General features: G+C 45.2%; 1 long non-coding RNA gene across 1 annotated transcript; it reads right to left on the bottom strand.

Annotated features, from left to right (window-relative positions):
- Window positions 1-1,373: 1,373 nt before the first annotated feature.
- On the bottom strand, window positions 1,374-11,788 carry LOC132539274 (uncharacterized). Its single transcript, XR_009550538.1, has 3 exons — window positions 11,414-11,788; window positions 8,491-8,542; window positions 1,374-1,678 (listed from the first exon to the last, which is right to left on the bottom strand). It is a non-coding gene; the product is annotated as an uncharacterized LOC132539274 (long non-coding RNA).
- Window positions 11,789-16,127: the final 4,339 nt, after the last annotated feature.

The raw sequence follows: 16,127 nt of genomic DNA, 5'->3' as shown, positions 1-16,127 counted from the left end.
CCCTCTCTATCTCCCTCATCCCTCTCAAGTTTTCCCTGTCTCCATGCAATAATAAATAAATAAATTATATATATCCCGTAGGGAGTTGGGTGATAGCACAGTGGGTTAAGTGTATGTGGCACGAAGTGCAAGGACTGGCAGAAGGATCCGGGTTCAAGCCCTGGCTCCCCACCTGCAGGGGAGTCACTTCACAGGTGGTGAAGCAGGTCTGCAGGTGTCTATCTTTCTCTTCCCCCTCTCTGTCTTCCCCTCCTTTCTCCATTTCTCTCTGTCCTATCTAACCAACAACTACAACGACATCAATAACAGCAACAATAATAGCTACAACAATAAAACAACAAAGGCAACAAAAGGGAAAATAAATAAATATTAAAGATTTTATATTAAACATTAAAACCAGGTTTTATAGTGTTCCTGTAAGGAATATCCATTCTGATAGACACTGGTAGAGTTGGAAGTTTTGTCTTTTGTGTATTTCCTACAGCTTTCAAATTCACAGTTTCTAAGAAGTCATCAAGGATGCTAAGCCAGGCTTTGTCCTGTGTAGCTAGGCTTGAGATGGTTGCACCTGTGCTGAACACGTGTCCTTTGTCCCTAGACAATTCGGCCTAACAACTCTACCATGTTCCATAGCCCTGACACTGCACTGGTGTTTAAGGGGCACAGGAAGACAAGTGAGGAGCAAAGACTATGCCATTTTAGTTTCTCTGAGTTCTTCAACATTTTCTGTGTTGATTTCATGAAAGGGAACAAAAGAGACCAGAGCACCACTCTGGTGTATGCAGTACCAGGGGTCAAACCTAAAGGGTCTTGTGCTTGAAAGCCCAGTGCTCTACCCACTGAGCACCTCTCCAGCCCCACACTGCCATTTTATACAAGGGACTTGGGCTTCCTTGGAATCATCCCTGTGGCTACTACGAGAGGCCTCTATTACACTGGTATCTTTTCTTTGTTTATTTTTAATTAATTAATGAGAGAAAGAGAGAGGAGGGAGGGAGGGAGGGAGAGAAGGAACACATCAGGAGAACCAGAGCAGCTTTGTCACATATGATGCCAGGGAGAGAACTCAGAGCTCATGCTCACAGGTCAGAAGCTCTACCCACTGTGCCACTGTATTGGTATCTTTTTTAAAAATTGATTTATTTTAATGAAAGAGAAGTGCAGAAAGAAACAGAGACAGAAAGAGAGAGAGAGAAAGAGAGAGAGAGAAAGAGAGAGAGACCAGAGCAGTGCTCAGCTCTGGTTTGTGGTGGTGGTGGGTATTGAACCTGGGATCTCAGAGCCTCAGGCATGAAAGTCTTTTTGCAAACTCATTATCTCCCCAGCCCCACTAATTAGTATCTTAAATGTTTTGCCTTGAGAAAGTATTTATCCCACAGAAGTCAGTCAGTTCTATAGGTCAGGACCTTCTGATAACACCCGCCAAAAAAAAGCTGGTCACTGCCAGTTCATCACTAAGCATAAACAGACATGTAGAGTAAGTTGGAATCATCCCTGTGGATACTGTGAGAGTTTATATATCCTTTGTTAAGCAAACTGCTTCTCATACAAAGCCAAGGAAAGGGCTGGTGAAATAGCTCACTTTGATGACGTGCTGCTTTGACCCAAGTTCAAACTTGGCCCCCACTGCATTGAAAGAAGCCTTGGCACTGTGGTCTCTTTCACTCTCTACCCCTCTCTGAAAAAAACAAAACAAAACAAAATAAAAAAGGAAACAAATAAAGACAACACCAAGGAAAGCTAAGTTGTCAGAAGAACAAACCTCTTCCAACCCATATCACTTTACTGACACAGGCCTCACAGCTGGGCAGTCTACTTTCAAGTGTGCCTAGCTGGGCTTTATTCTCAGCACACTAAGTCACTGATACTAACAATCAAATGCATTTCTCCCTTCCTTCCTTCTTACCTTCCTTCCTTCCTTCCTTCCTTCCTTTCTTTCTTTCTTTCTTTCTTTCTCTTTCTTTTTTCCACCAGGGATATCACCGGGGCTTAGTAGCTGCAGTATGAATCCGCTCCTGGGGGCCTTTTTTGTCCCCCCCCTTTTTTAATTGGATAGGACAGAGAGAAGTTGAGAGAGGAGGGGTAGGAAGAGAGAAGGAGGGAGATAGATACCTGCAGATCTGCTTCACTTCTTGTGAAGTTTCTCCCCTGCAGGTGGGGAGGGTGGTTTGAACCTCAATCTCTGCACATGGTAATGGTGCAGCACTGCCTGGCCCCCACAAACACATTCCTAATGACACCAGAGCTGTTGCATGGAAGGGCTCACATTTTCCTTTAGTGCCCTCATCATTAAAAAATGGCACTTTTGGGAGTCGGGTGGTAGCGCAGTGGGTTAAGCGCACTTGGTGAGAAGCGCAAGGACCGGCATAAGGGTTCTGGTTCGAGCCCCCAGCTCTCCACCTGCAGGGGAGTCGCCTGACAAGTGGTGAAGCAGGTCTGTAGGTGTCTATCTTTCTCTCCCCCTCTCTGTCTTCCCTTCCTCTCTCCATTTCTCTCTGTCCTATTCAACAACAACGACATCAATAATAACTACAACAATAAAACAACAAGGGCAACAAAAGGGAATAAATAAAAATTATTTTTAAAATGGCACTTTTTTAACCCAAGCAGTGGCGCACTGGGCTAAGTGTACATAATATGAAGCCCAACCGGTGTAAGGATCCCAGTTCGAGCCCCTGGCTCCCCACCTGCAGGGTAGTCACTTCACAGGCGGTGGAGCAGGTCTGCAGGTGTCTATCTTTCTCTCCCCCTCTCTGTCTTCCTCTCCTCGCTCCATTTCTCTGTTCTATCCAACAACGATGACAACAATAATAGCTACAACAATAAAACAAGGGCAACAAAAGGGAATAAATAAATAAAACAAATATTTAAAACATATATGAAGCCCAACAACCCAAGCAAAGATCCCAGCTTGAGCATCTGGCTCCCCACCTGCAGGGAGGTCACTTCACAAGCAATGAAGCAGATCTGCGGGTGTCCATCTTCCTCCCTCTCTCCCTCTCTCCCTCTCTCCCTCTCTCCCTCTCTCTCTCTCTTTTTTTTTTTTTTTTTTACCAGAGCACTGATCACCTCCAGCTTATGGTGGTGCAGGGAACCTGGGAGCCTAAGACACGAGAGTCTTTGCATAACCATTATTTTGTCTACCCCCACCCTTTCTCTCCCTCCCTATCTTCTCCTCCCCTCTCAATTTCTGTCTTATCAAAAAATAAATAAATAGGGGCTGGGTGGTAGCGCAGCGGGTTAAGTGCATGTGGCACAAAGTGCAAGGACCAGCATAAGAATCCAGGTTCAAACCCCCAACTCCCCACCTGCAGGGGGTCGATTCGCTAGCGGTAAAGTAGGTCGGCAGGTGTCTATCTTTCTCTCCTCCTGTCTGTCTTCCCCTCCTCTCTTGATTTCTCTATGTCCTATCCAACAATAACAACAGCTATAACAACAATAACAACCACAACGAGGGCAACAACAAGGGCAACAAAATGGAAACGATAGCCTCTAGGAACAGTGGATTCATAGTACTGGCACCAAACCCAGAGATAACCCTGGAGGCAAATAAAATAAAGTAAAATAAAGTAAATAAATAAATAAATAAAGGTACTCGCTGGTCATTAACACAGGAAAATAGATAAAAGTTGTGATCATTGTCACATTTTTCTTTTTTTTTGTATTGTTGTTGTTATTGATGTCACCGTTGTACAATAGGACAGAGAGAAATGGAGAGAGGAGGGGAAGACAGAAGGGAGAGAGAAAGATAGACATCTGCAGACCTGCTTCACTGCCTGTGAAGCGACTACCCTGCAGGTGGGGAGCCAGGGCTTGAACTGGGATCCTTATGCCAGCCCTTGTGCTTTGTGCCACATGTGCTTAACCCACTGTGCTCCTGCTGGACTTCCCATTGTCACATTTTTCTCTTCAGAGAAAATGGTCAGACAGTATGTGGCTGCTTTAGGTAAATATAGAAAAGAAGTAGTTCTGGCTGGAGCTATGCGTTATGAGTCTTGAAGTGGTCTACACTTAGTGAGTTCAACCCAGGGTATAGTCTGGCCCCCGCTGCATTGAAGGGAGCTTTGGTGTGTGGGCTTTCTGTGTGTGTGTCTTCAGTGTATGGGCTTTTTTCTCCCTTCTATGCCTCTATTAGTAATTAATAATAATAATAAAATAACATGCTCATTTTGGAAGGGTAAGCCAACTTTTCATTACCGGCCTAAGGTGCTCTCCCTGGGCAGCCTGTGCTCGGTTCAGCCTGGGGAGGCAGGGAGGATCTTTCCTAGTGTGAAAAAGCCCAGAAGAGCAAGGGGAGGTGGCGTGTTTCTGCTTGCCAGCCAGGGGTGGCTGGAGGTCCCCAGGTCTAATTAAGAAAGGTGCCGCTAGGGAATGTCTTGGGGGCTCACTCTGCATCCACAAATGCCTCTTTCAGATCTCACCTTGCTTGAACCATGCTTCTCAGAAAGGTCCAGCCCTGCTGGAAAATAAATTCCGAAGCCTCCCCAATGGAGCCATTAAGGGCTCCCTTCTGCATGGCCCTGGGACATTTCTTTGCTTTCAAAACGCACACACTCATCTCAGTTCTTCTAGCTTTTAGCTGGGAGTGAGATTTACCTCTGTCTCTCCACACTCCTCACTGATGCTCTCCTCCTATCCCACCCCAAGGGATCAGAGAAGGGATGTGGGGCAGGGCAGGCGGAATCCCCAGGCCCTATCCTTATCAACTACTGGGAGGAATCTTAACAACACCCTAGGGAACTAAAGCAAAGCCAACCCCAAATTCTAGCCCCTCTCCCAGGGTTTCTTTCCTTTCTTTCTTTCTTTCTTTTTTTAAAATTTATTTATTTATAAAATGGAAACACTGACAAGACCATAGGAAGGTCTGGCTTCTGTAATTGCTTCCGCACTGAACATGGGCATATTTACAAAATGGAGACCCCAAATCTTCATCTGCAATATTCCAGTCTTTAGGTTTATGATTAATCAACAATTAGTATGGCTTTATATGTTAACTCTCTTTTATAGCCGCCAGGTTCCAGATGCTACCGTGATGCCAACCAGAATTCCCTGAACTGATGACTCCACCAATATGTCCTGGAGCTCCATTATCTCAGAGCCATGCCCCACTAAGGAAAGAGAGAGACAGGCTGGGAGTATGGATCAACCTCTCTTTTCTTTCTTTTTGCCTCCAGGGTTATCGCTGGGGCTTGGTGCCTGCACTACGAATCCACTGCTCCTGGAGGCCATTTTTTTTTTCCATTTTTGTTGGCCTTGTTGCCCTTGTTTTTATAATTGTTATTGTGTTGAATAGGACAGAGAGAAATTGAGAAAGGAGGGGAAGACAGAAAGGGGGAGAGAAAGATAGACACCTGCAGACTTGCTTCACCGCTTGTGAAGCGACCCCCCAACCCCACAGGTGGGGAGCCAGGGGCTCAAACTAGGATTCTTACACCGGTCCTTGTGCTTTGTGCCATGTGCGCTTAACCTGATGTGCTCTCCTTCTCTCATTTAAGCACTGAAGCTTCCTTCAGTGTGGGGGTGGGGTGAGGTGGGGTGAGAGGTTCAAACCTGGGTAGCACAAAGGACAACTCATCCAAGAGAGCTATTTTGCAGGTCCTATTCTATCTTTTAATGGGGGGAGGGAGAATAAACTCAAGACTTGCATGTCTGAGGACCCAGAAGCTCCAGATTCAATCCCCAGAACTGTGTTATGTCAGAGATGAGTAGTGCTCTAGTCTCTGTCTCTCTCATAAAAATTTATTGTTGGGGCTCAGTGCCTGCACTATGAATCCACTGCTCCTGGTGGCCATTTTTACCCCCCCCCTTTTTTTTTGGATCGGACAAAGAGAAATGGAGAGAGGAAGGGAAGACAGAGAGAGAGCTAGAAAGATAGACACCTGCAGACCTGCTTCACCACCTGTGAAGTAAACTCCCTGCAGGTGGGGAGGTAGGGGCTCCAGCCAAGATCCTGCATGGGTCATTGCGCTTCATACTATTTCACAAAGTGTAAGGATTGGTATAAGGATTCTGTTTAGAGCCCCTGACTCCCCACCTGCAGAGGAATCACTTCACAGGTGGTAAAGCAGGTCTGCAGTGCCGGCAATGGTGGATGTGGTGTTTTTCTCTCAGCTTCCAGGACATATGTTCCTCTGTCCTTTTTTTTTTTTTTTTGGTTATTGTTGCCATTGCTGTTGTTGGATAGGACAGAGAGAAATGGAGAGAGGAGAGGAAGACAGAGGGGGGGAGAGAAAGACAGACACCTGCAGACCTGCTTCACCGCTTGGGAAGCACCCCCCCTGCAGGTGGGGAAACAGGGGCTTGAACCGGGATCCTTATGCCGATCCTTGTGCTTTGCACCATGTGCGCTTAACCCGCTGTGCTGCTGCCTGACCCCCTATGTTCCACTTTCTACAGGGCCATCCTCAGACTTTGTGGTTCTTTCTTTCAGCCCAATTCCCCCTCACCATCCCAAGATGGCTTCCCTACTTCCAGAGAGCACATGCTGTCAGCAATGTCGAGAGGCTCACAAAGGCAGTTTCCTTTCATTGTTTTCTTCTAGAGAGCAAGGAAATCCCTTTAACATCCACAGTCTGCTAGTGGCACTCCTTCAGTTTTACTGCCTCTGTGCCTTATTTTCAGTTTCCATCTATGCTACCTTAACTCAGTGCCTCAGCAGATTAGGCATGCTGCTCCTAAAAGTGAATGGCTTTGGGGCCAGGTGGTGGTACACCTGGTTGAGCGCACATGTTACCATGGACAGTGTGGGTTTAAGTTCCCACCTACAGAGAAGAAGCTTCACCAGTGGTGAAACAGGGCTGCTGGTGTGTCTCCCTTTTCCTCTCTATCTTCCCTTCTACCGCCTCTCAATTTCTCTCTGTCCTATTAAGTAAATAGATATTTTTTATTTATTTTTTTAAAAAGTGAATAGCCTAGACACTATTTCTGTTTTTAAATGGGTCGGCACTGTCAATTTTGTTCTACTAAAGCTTTTCCTTCTAGAGAATTTTTGGCCCATTTTCTGTGCAAACTATGAAAAGTAAAATCTAAAAGTGAAGCATCAGGATGAATTCACTGCTGTTTTTGATGCAGTCAATCTCTATAAATAATTGTGACTTAAATTATTATAGTCCGTGATTTCGGAAGATGCACATATTAACATTTTTAATGTGGTTTGCGAGAGAACATTTACATTATATATATTGGTAGCTACCATTTGAAACATTCATGAAGCACATTATCATGGAAAGAGAAATGCATGTGTATTGTAAATATCCATACCAAATTTGCTGTTTTCCTACAGGAGGAAAAAATTTAAAAGACTCCTACTTACACTCATTAAAAAAAATTTTTTTTATTTATTTATTTTCCCTTTTGTTGCCCTTGTTGTTGTAGTTATTGTTGTTGGTGGTGTCGTCGTTGTTAGATAGGACAGAAAGAAATGAAGAGAGGAGGGGAAGACAGAGGGGGAGAGAAAGACAGACACCTGCAGACCTGCTTCACCACTTGTGAAGCGACTCCCTTGCAGGTGGGGAGCTGAGGGCTTGAACCAGGATCCTTACGCTGATCCTCTTGTTTCGCGCCACCTGCGCTCAACTCACTGTGCTACCTACCGCCCGACTCCCTCTTTTTCTAAAAATAGAGATAGAAGATGGGGGGCAGAGAAAGAGTGTGAAAGAGACCACAGCACCAAAGCTTCCATCAATGCAGAGGGGACTGGACTTTAGCCTGAGCTACACAGGTGACAAAGCAGTGAGCTGTTTCTCCAGTACCACTCATCTTATGATAAAATAAATGATAAATGTATTCTTCCCATCGCCCAGCCAGAATGAATATTCAAATACAAGGCAAGGTGTGCTCTTCTTTGTAAAGCCTGCTACAATAGGGAAAATCCTTATTCAAAAAATCTGCAAAAATTCCATCCTCTCCATACATATAGGTGTGAACACTTTTTTTTTCAGGGAGGGGCTCCCAAATCAAGTCCACTACATTGCTAGCTCCTATGGCCCCTAACCCCAGAAGGGAATGACGAGAGTTTTGAAATAGCTCCATTTCAGTCTCAGAATTCTAGGGTGGCCTCTAATTTAGCCTTGAAAAACCACACTCCTGACCTGAGCTCAAACTACATGGGATTTTCCACCAAGAGAGCCCCTGCCCACCAATAGATGGGCTGACTACAGTCATAGCAGACCATGGTCATGGGTGGACAGTGATGGAAGGCAGCCCGGGACAGAAAGAGCTGGCTGTACTTTTCTACATAACGACTAATGGTCACCAGACTCAAGGGACACTTTGTAAAGCCAAGTGGCTCAAATTTTTCCACATCTGTATTCCTTGGGACAGACAGTCCCAGAGGACAGCTCAACCCTGGCGGGTGTCAGGGCCTTGCCTGAAGTCAACCAGAAGTCAGAAATGTATTTACTACATTAAAGTTCCTTTTAAAATGTAACAATCACAAATGATAAACAATATATATATATATACATATATATATTTTAAAATTAGACTTACCTATGTACTGATTCAGAAACTTATTGACAGCACAAGTCACCTCTGGGCACATCTAAATACAAGTTACAAGTGGCGGGGGAGGGACAAAAGGTTATGTCAGTCTCAAAACTTTTCTAGAGTCCAAAATCATCTTAGTGATTTCCAACTCAATGTGGTCAATATTCCTTCTTATATTTCAACCCAAAGGCAACCTCAAGGCAATCAATGGCATTGATGAGGGAACAATTCTTTCAAGCAAGCCACATTCCAGATCTGACAGACAGTGAGAAGACCATGTCACGACCATATCTCAGTGACAATAAGACATTGACCCTGATACATAGCCCAATGGCATGGCTGCTAAAAGTGTGTGGAGTGTGGGGATTATATCTCTGAATTGCTAACATAGCACAAGGGTGTGACATCCTCATAATAAATGGAACCAGTGAAATTCATTAAGATGGCTGAGCCCAGGAGACAGGCAGTAGCACAGCGGGTTAAGTGCAGGTGCCACAAAACGCAAGACCCTGCGTAAGGATCCTGGTTCAAGCCCCCGGCTCCCCACTTACAGGGGAGTCGCTTCACAAGCAGTGTAGCAGGTATGCAGGTGTCTATCTTTCTCTCCCCCCTCTGTCTTCCCCTCCTCTATCCATTTATCTCTGTTTTATCCAACAATGATGACATCAATAATAACAACAACTACTACTACAGCAATAAAACAACAAGGGCAACAAAAGGGAATAAATAAATATAAAAAAAAATTTTAAAGATGGCTGAACCCTTCAAGCCATTGTTTCATATAATCATAAAAACATGAGCTTCGGGGGCCAGGCAGTAGTGCAGCAAGTTAAGCACACATGGCGCGAAACACAAGGACCAGCTGAAGGATCCTTGTTCGAGGCTCTGGTGGTGAAGCAGGTCTGCAGGTATCTATCTTTCTCTCCCCCTCTCTGTCTTCCTCTCCTCTCTCCATTTCTCTCTGTCCTAGCCAACAACAATAACAACAACAAGGACAACAGAAATGGGAAAAATGGCCTCCAGGATCAGTGGATTCGTAGTGCATGCACCAAGCCTCAGCGGTAACCCTAGAGGCAAAAACAAAAAACAAAATAAACAAACAAAAAAACCTATCAACCTTGCTCAGTATCTCATCCAGTAATTCAAATGCGTCTTTTGAACATATTTGATGTATCAGTCCATGAGGGCACCATCATCTGATCCACATCTGGTGCAGCCAGGCCTTCCTCAAAGTTTGTCTTGGGATGTGTGGGTCATCTTCCAAGGAATTCTGTCTAAGTACTGCGTGCTAACATGCTAACCAACTGCACCACTGGAGTTCCTTTCCAAGGAATTCTGAAAGGAAACGTTGGCTTATTTTTACATAGGTGCTTGATTCTGCCACTGAAGGGGAAAGGAGGCAGCACAGTGATGAATCTCTTACACCCTCTGCCTTTTGTCCACGATGCCAAGGACAAACCAGAAGCCATGGTGCTCAACCCTGATGGTGGAGCCAGGCAGTGGTGCACCAGGTTGAACACATGTGTTACCATGTACAAGGACTAGGGTTCAAGCCCATGGTCCCCACCTGCAGGAGGGAAGTTTCACAAGCAGTGTGGCAGGCTGCAGGTGTCTCTCTGTCTGTATCACCCTATTTTCCTCTATCTCTATCATAATAAAAGTAAAAATTAAAACAAAAAGATATATCCCAAAAATCCAAAAATAGTCCATTTCTAGCCATATTGAACAGTTGGGGAAAATGTTGGTTCAGCAGAGATGTGAGAAGTGTGGCCCAGAAGTTTGCTGAGACACAAGCAAACTTCTTGTCAAACACCTTGTCCCTTGGCCTGCCACTCTTAGCACACACCTACAGGCTGGATGGGACCCCCCAAGGGTGACTTCCAGGAAAATCCAGGTAATGAATTCCCTCTCCAAACTGAATCAGGTTTACCCAGTTTGGTTTACTCATTCAGAGAGCATTGCAAGTGTTATTTAGAAAGAATAAAATGGGGACTGGGCAGTGGCACACCTGGCTAAGTGCACACACTGCAGTGTATAAAGACCCAGGTTCAAGTCCCTGGTCCCCACCTGAAGGGGGAAAGCTTCCTGTGTGGTGAAGCAGGGCTGCAGATGTCTCTCTGTCTCTCTCCCTCTCTATCTCCCTCGCTCCTCTCAATTTCTCCCTGTCTCTATCCAACAATAAATAAATAAAAATATTTCTTAAAAATAAAAAGAATAAGGGAGTCGGGCAGTGGCACAGCGGGTTAAGTGCACGTGATGCAAAGTGCAAGGACCAGCGTAAGGATCCCGGTTGGAGCTTCCGGCTCCCCACCTGCAGGGGAGTCACTTCACAAGCGGTGAAGCAGGTCTGCAGGTGTCTTTCTCTCCCCCTCTCTGTCTTCTCCCTCCTTTCTCCATTTCTCTCTGTCCTACCCAACAATGACAACATCAGTAACAACAATAACTACAACAATTATACAACAAGGGCAACAAAGGGGAACAAATAAATAAAGAAATATAAAAAAAAATAGAAAGAATAAAATGGAGACCCCATTACAGACGAGTTAAAAGGGTATATTCACCTTACTCCTAGTCCTAACAGCTGTAGAAAGTGATGATTTCCACTTCTTAATAATAGTTGCCATCTAACTTTAATTCTTATAAACCTGCATAATATTTACATAGCTATAATCACAACACACACACACACATATATATATATATATTGGGGTAACATTTTTTCTCATATTATTTAAACCTTTCTTCATGTTTCATAGGCACCATATAATCTTCAATAACTGCCACAGCACTGCTTTTTATTGCTGCACGTGGCTTACTTAACCGGCCTGCGATTACTTCCAGTTGTTCCCGGTCGCAGGCAATGCTGAGATGATCATTTACAGAGGGCAGTGTGCCTACTGTTTGAACCGCTTAGCTTTTTACTGACCCTGTGTGGGCGCTTTGGGAAGAGGCTCCTGCAAACTGCTCCTCTGCTCATTGGGTTAGACGTCCAGGGATGAGCCAATCACAGGTAGAAGGCGGGGAGTTATCCAGGCACCAGCCAATCCTAGCCCGTGGCTGCCGAGGACCATGACTGGATGACAGCTGGTGTGCAGTAACTATTTCCTAAATGAATGAATGAAGTGTCAAAGAGGACATCCCAGCATCACTAGACAAGGGCATAAGAGCAGCTTCAAGTGTTGGCATTCTCAAGCTGTCACCTTAGTTTCTGATACACTTCTTCATGCTCTCATGGATTAAAAATATGTCCTGAGGACTGACAGCATGACTGAGAAGCCTCTGGGAAATTAATGAACTGTATCAATTATAGGAAAGTTCTTCCTAAAGACTCATTATGGGGCTGGGGAAGTAGCACAACAGTTATGCAAAAAAAAAAAAAAAAAAAAAAAAGCCTTCATGCCTGAGGCTCTGAGCTCCCAGGTTCAGCAACTCCCAGCACTACTATAAAGCAATTGAGCCTGGGGCCCTAATCTGGGAATCCTGAGATTCCCAAACAGACTGGATGGGTTTAGAACTCGAATAAATCCCTCTCTCCATTGTTACCGGTCATTTCTATCAGAAACAACAAAGTAGACTCATTGTGGGCCCCCATAGGACCTTGCCCTCAACTTGGATCAACAACGGTAGAGAATGTTCCATCCTCCGAAGGGAGGATGGACAACATACTCTATGCTACACCTGAGGAAGATGGGTTGATACTGGGGTAGCATGGAATGTTCCCACTCATGACCACAGAATGTGAGCTCAGATCTAGAGGAATGCAGAGGTCACACAGGCTCCTAAGCTAATTATGGGCCCCAGATCATATCAAATTGATGTGGTTTACAGTCAACAATATTTATACACCTTTCCCGTATTGGGGAGCTACTCTCTTCCCTGATCTAGCTTTCTGGTCCTTTTCCCAGCCATGACATCATCTCCCCAGACAATAACTTGTATCCACTTGCATATCAGATTTCAGGCTCAGGCAAAAAAAAAAAAAAAACAACCACTAGTATAGCTATATAGCTACAGGCCCTTTGAAATATAACTAAAATATGCCTACTAGCTATCTACAAAATGGAGGGGGGCCCAACACATCATCTGCACTATTCCAGCCTTTAGGTCCATGATTGGTCAACAATTTGTTTGGCTTTGTATGTTAACTCTCTTTTCAGCCACCAGGTTCCCAGATGCTAGCAGAATGTGACCAGACTTCCCTGGACAGGCAACCCCACCAATGTGCCTTGGAGCTCTGCTTCCCCAGAGCCCTTCCCCACTAGGGAAAGAGAGAGACAGGCTGGGAGTATGGATCAACCTGTCAACACCCATGTTCAGCGGGGAAGCAATTACGGAAGCCAGACCTTCCACCTTCTGCATCCCACAATGACCCTGGATCCATACTCCCAGAGGGTTAAAGAATAGGAAAGCTATCAGGGGAAGCGATGGGATACGGAGGTCTGGTGGTGGGAATTGTGTGAAGTTGTACCCCTCTTATCCTATGATTTTGTCAATGTTTCCTTTTTATAAATAAAAAAATTTTTAAAAGTGCAGTTGAGCATTGCTCTGGTTGAAGGGGAGGAGGGAGTGGAGGGGGAAGTGGGGAAGAAAGAGGGGGAGGGGGAAGGGAACGAGAGAAAGAAAGCCTCATTATGAGCTATTTTCTCTTCCCATCATCTCATAGTAACCTCTAAAATACTTATCAGTCACACAAATACTAACAGGGAAGAAGGAAGTGGAAAAGAAGGGAGGGACACGGGTAGATAGCATAATGGTTCTGCAAAGAGACTCTCATACCTGAGGTTCTGAAGTCCCAGTTTCAACATCCGGCACCACCATAAACCAGGGCTGATCAGTGCTCTGATAAAGAAAAAAGGAAGGAGAAGGAGGAGAAGAAGTTGGAGGGAGAGGAAGAGGCAATGACAGAGCTGGAGGAGGATGTGGAGGACCAGAAGGAGACAGAAGTCAACAAAAAGGAAAAGAAGATACTGGTGGCTCCAAGGATGACACAAACACGACAATGTGTAAGACCTTTAAATGGATTCGAACACATTTAAAGTTAAAGTTGCAAGAGTGAGATTGGTATAATTAGCAATTATCTCTATTAAATCTGGGCAAATGGAGTATTTCACTTGCACATTGGAAATGAGTGGGAACTCTCCTTCTATCCTTTGAATGATAATGACAACAGCAAGCATTTGAGATTCACCGTGCACCAGACTCTGGTTAAGGCCTGTATATGTGTGCCACCCCCTCACCCCACCCTCAATCCAGTGAAACCAGTGCTATCAGTCTCCTGGCTTTACATGATGAGGAGACAGAAACACTGTGAAGCTACACAATAGTATTCTGTATAAGACACTATTCTGTAGACAACACAGAAGCAGAAGACTGCCTACCTGCCAGTAGGCCATATTGTACACTGACCCCTCTAGTTTCAGTTTGAACTATTAGCTCACCTTACTGATCAGGATCAGACAGACTATACTGCTGTGATAGGCAGTTCCCAAACCCCAGTGGCTTTGTACAAACATAAGCTGGTCTTTTTCTTTCTTTCTTTCTTTTTTTCTTCCCCAGAGCACTGCTCAGCTCTGGCTTATGGTGGTGTGGGGGACTGAGTCTGGGACTTTGGAGCCTCAGGCATGAGATTCTCTTTGCATAACCATTATGCTATCTACCCCCACAATCTGGTCTTTTTCTTATAGAGGTAGACAAGGACGGGTGACAGTCTAGGACATCTGCTCTCCAGGTGGTTATTTCTAATCTGTGCTGCTTCCTCTTCCTCCTCCTCCTCCTCCTCCTCTTCTTATACCTCCAGGTTATTGCTGCGGCTCACTGTCTGCACTATAAATCCACTGCTCCTGGCAGCCATTTTTTTCCCCATTTTGTTACCCTTGTTGTTGCTGTTATTGTTGCCATCGCTGTTGTTGGATAGGACAGAGAAAATTGAAAGAGGGGGAGTCGGGCTGTAGCACAGCAGGTTAAGCGCAGGTGGCGCTAAGCTCAAGGACCGGCGTCAGGATCCCGGTTCGAGCCCCCGGCTCCCCACCTGCAGGCAGGTCCCTTCACAGGCGGTGAAGCAGGTCTGCAGGTGTCTGTCTTTCTCTCCCCCTCTCTGTCTTCCCCTCCTCTCTCCATTTCTCTCTGTCCTATCCAACAACAACGACATCAATAATAACTACAACAATAAAACAACAAGGGCAACAAAAGGGAATAAATAAATTTAAAAAAATAAAAAGAAAAATAAAAAAAAGAAAAATTGAAAGAGGAAGGGAAGACAGAGAGGGAGAGAGAAAGACAGACACCTGCAGACTTGCTTCACCATCCATGAAGCGACCCCCCTGCAGGTGAGGAGCTGGGGGCTCAAACTGGGATCCTTACGGGAGAGAAAGACAGACACCTGCAGACCTGCTTCACCACTTGCGAAGCGACTCCCCTGCAGGTGGGTGTCCGGGGGCTCGAACCGAGATCCTTACGCCTGTCCTCGTGCTTTGCCATGTGCACTTACCCTTTTGCGCTACTGCCTGCCCCCCTGGGCTGCTTCATTTATCTTAAGAGAAGGCCTCCACATTTATTGAAAGAGAGATAGATGCATCACCAGGGATAATGCAGGTCACTTCTGCTCATTTTCATTGACTAAGACGAGTCATTAGTTATGTCTGGACAATGAAGGAAAGAGAACTGGTTATTGACAAACACTAGTAATATCTATTATGCTCATTAATTCAATAAGTACCTTCTAGGGAGAAAGGCAGTGTGTTCACATGAGATACACAAAGACCAAAGACAGAAAGTACACAGAGCACTTCTCCAGTCAGCTCTAATCTTTCTTTTCTCCTTCCTTTAAATTCTACTTGGGGGACCAGGCAGTGGGGCACCTGGTAAGTACACACATTACAGTGCTCAAGGATCCAGGTTAAAGCCCCTAGTCCTCACCTGCAGGGGAAAGTTTCACAAGTGGTAAAGCAAGGCTGCTGGTGTCTCTGTCTCTCTCCTTCTCTCTCTCCCCCCCTCAATTTTTCTCCATCTCTATCTAATAGTAAAAATAAATAAGTAAAAAAATATTTTAATTCTACTGGTTTTCCTCACTGTGTTGGCTAAATAATGACCTACCTAAGATGTCCTCATTTTGACAGCATACCTGATTAAGCGCACACATTGTTACCTTGCATGATCTAAAGGGAGTGTGCAGGTGGTATTAAGGAACTGGAGTTGGGGAATTACCCTGGACTCTGAACAAGGTAAAAGAGATGGTCTTGGGAGTCGGGCGGTGGCGCAGCGGGTTAAGTGCACATGGCGCAAAGCACGACAGGCGTAAGGATCCCAGTTCGAGCCCCTGGCTCCCCACCTGCAGGGGAGTCGCTTCACAGGCAGTGAAGCAGGTCTGCAGGTATCTATCTTTCTCTCCCCTTCTCTGTCTTCCCATCCTCTCTCCATTTCTCTCTGTCCTATCCAATAACAACGACATCAATAACCACTACAAGGGCAGCAAAAGGGAAAATAAATAAAATTTAAAAAAAGGATGGTCTTAAAAAAAAGGAAGTGAGGGAAGTCAGGCAGTAGTGCAGCGGGTTAAGCGCATGTGGGACAATGAGCAAGGACCAGTGTTAAGGATCCCGGTTCGAGGCCCTGGCTCCCCACCTGCAGGTATCTATCTTTCT

Source organism: Erinaceus europaeus, chromosome 7, assembly GCF_950295315.1.
Source record: "Erinaceus europaeus chromosome 7, mEriEur2.1, whole genome shotgun sequence".
Taxonomy (NCBI): Eukaryota; Metazoa; Chordata; class Mammalia; order Eulipotyphla; family Erinaceidae; genus Erinaceus; species Erinaceus europaeus.
The sequence above is the reverse complement of the archived record's forward strand: the minus strand, read 5'-3'. Positions and strand labels throughout refer to the sequence as shown.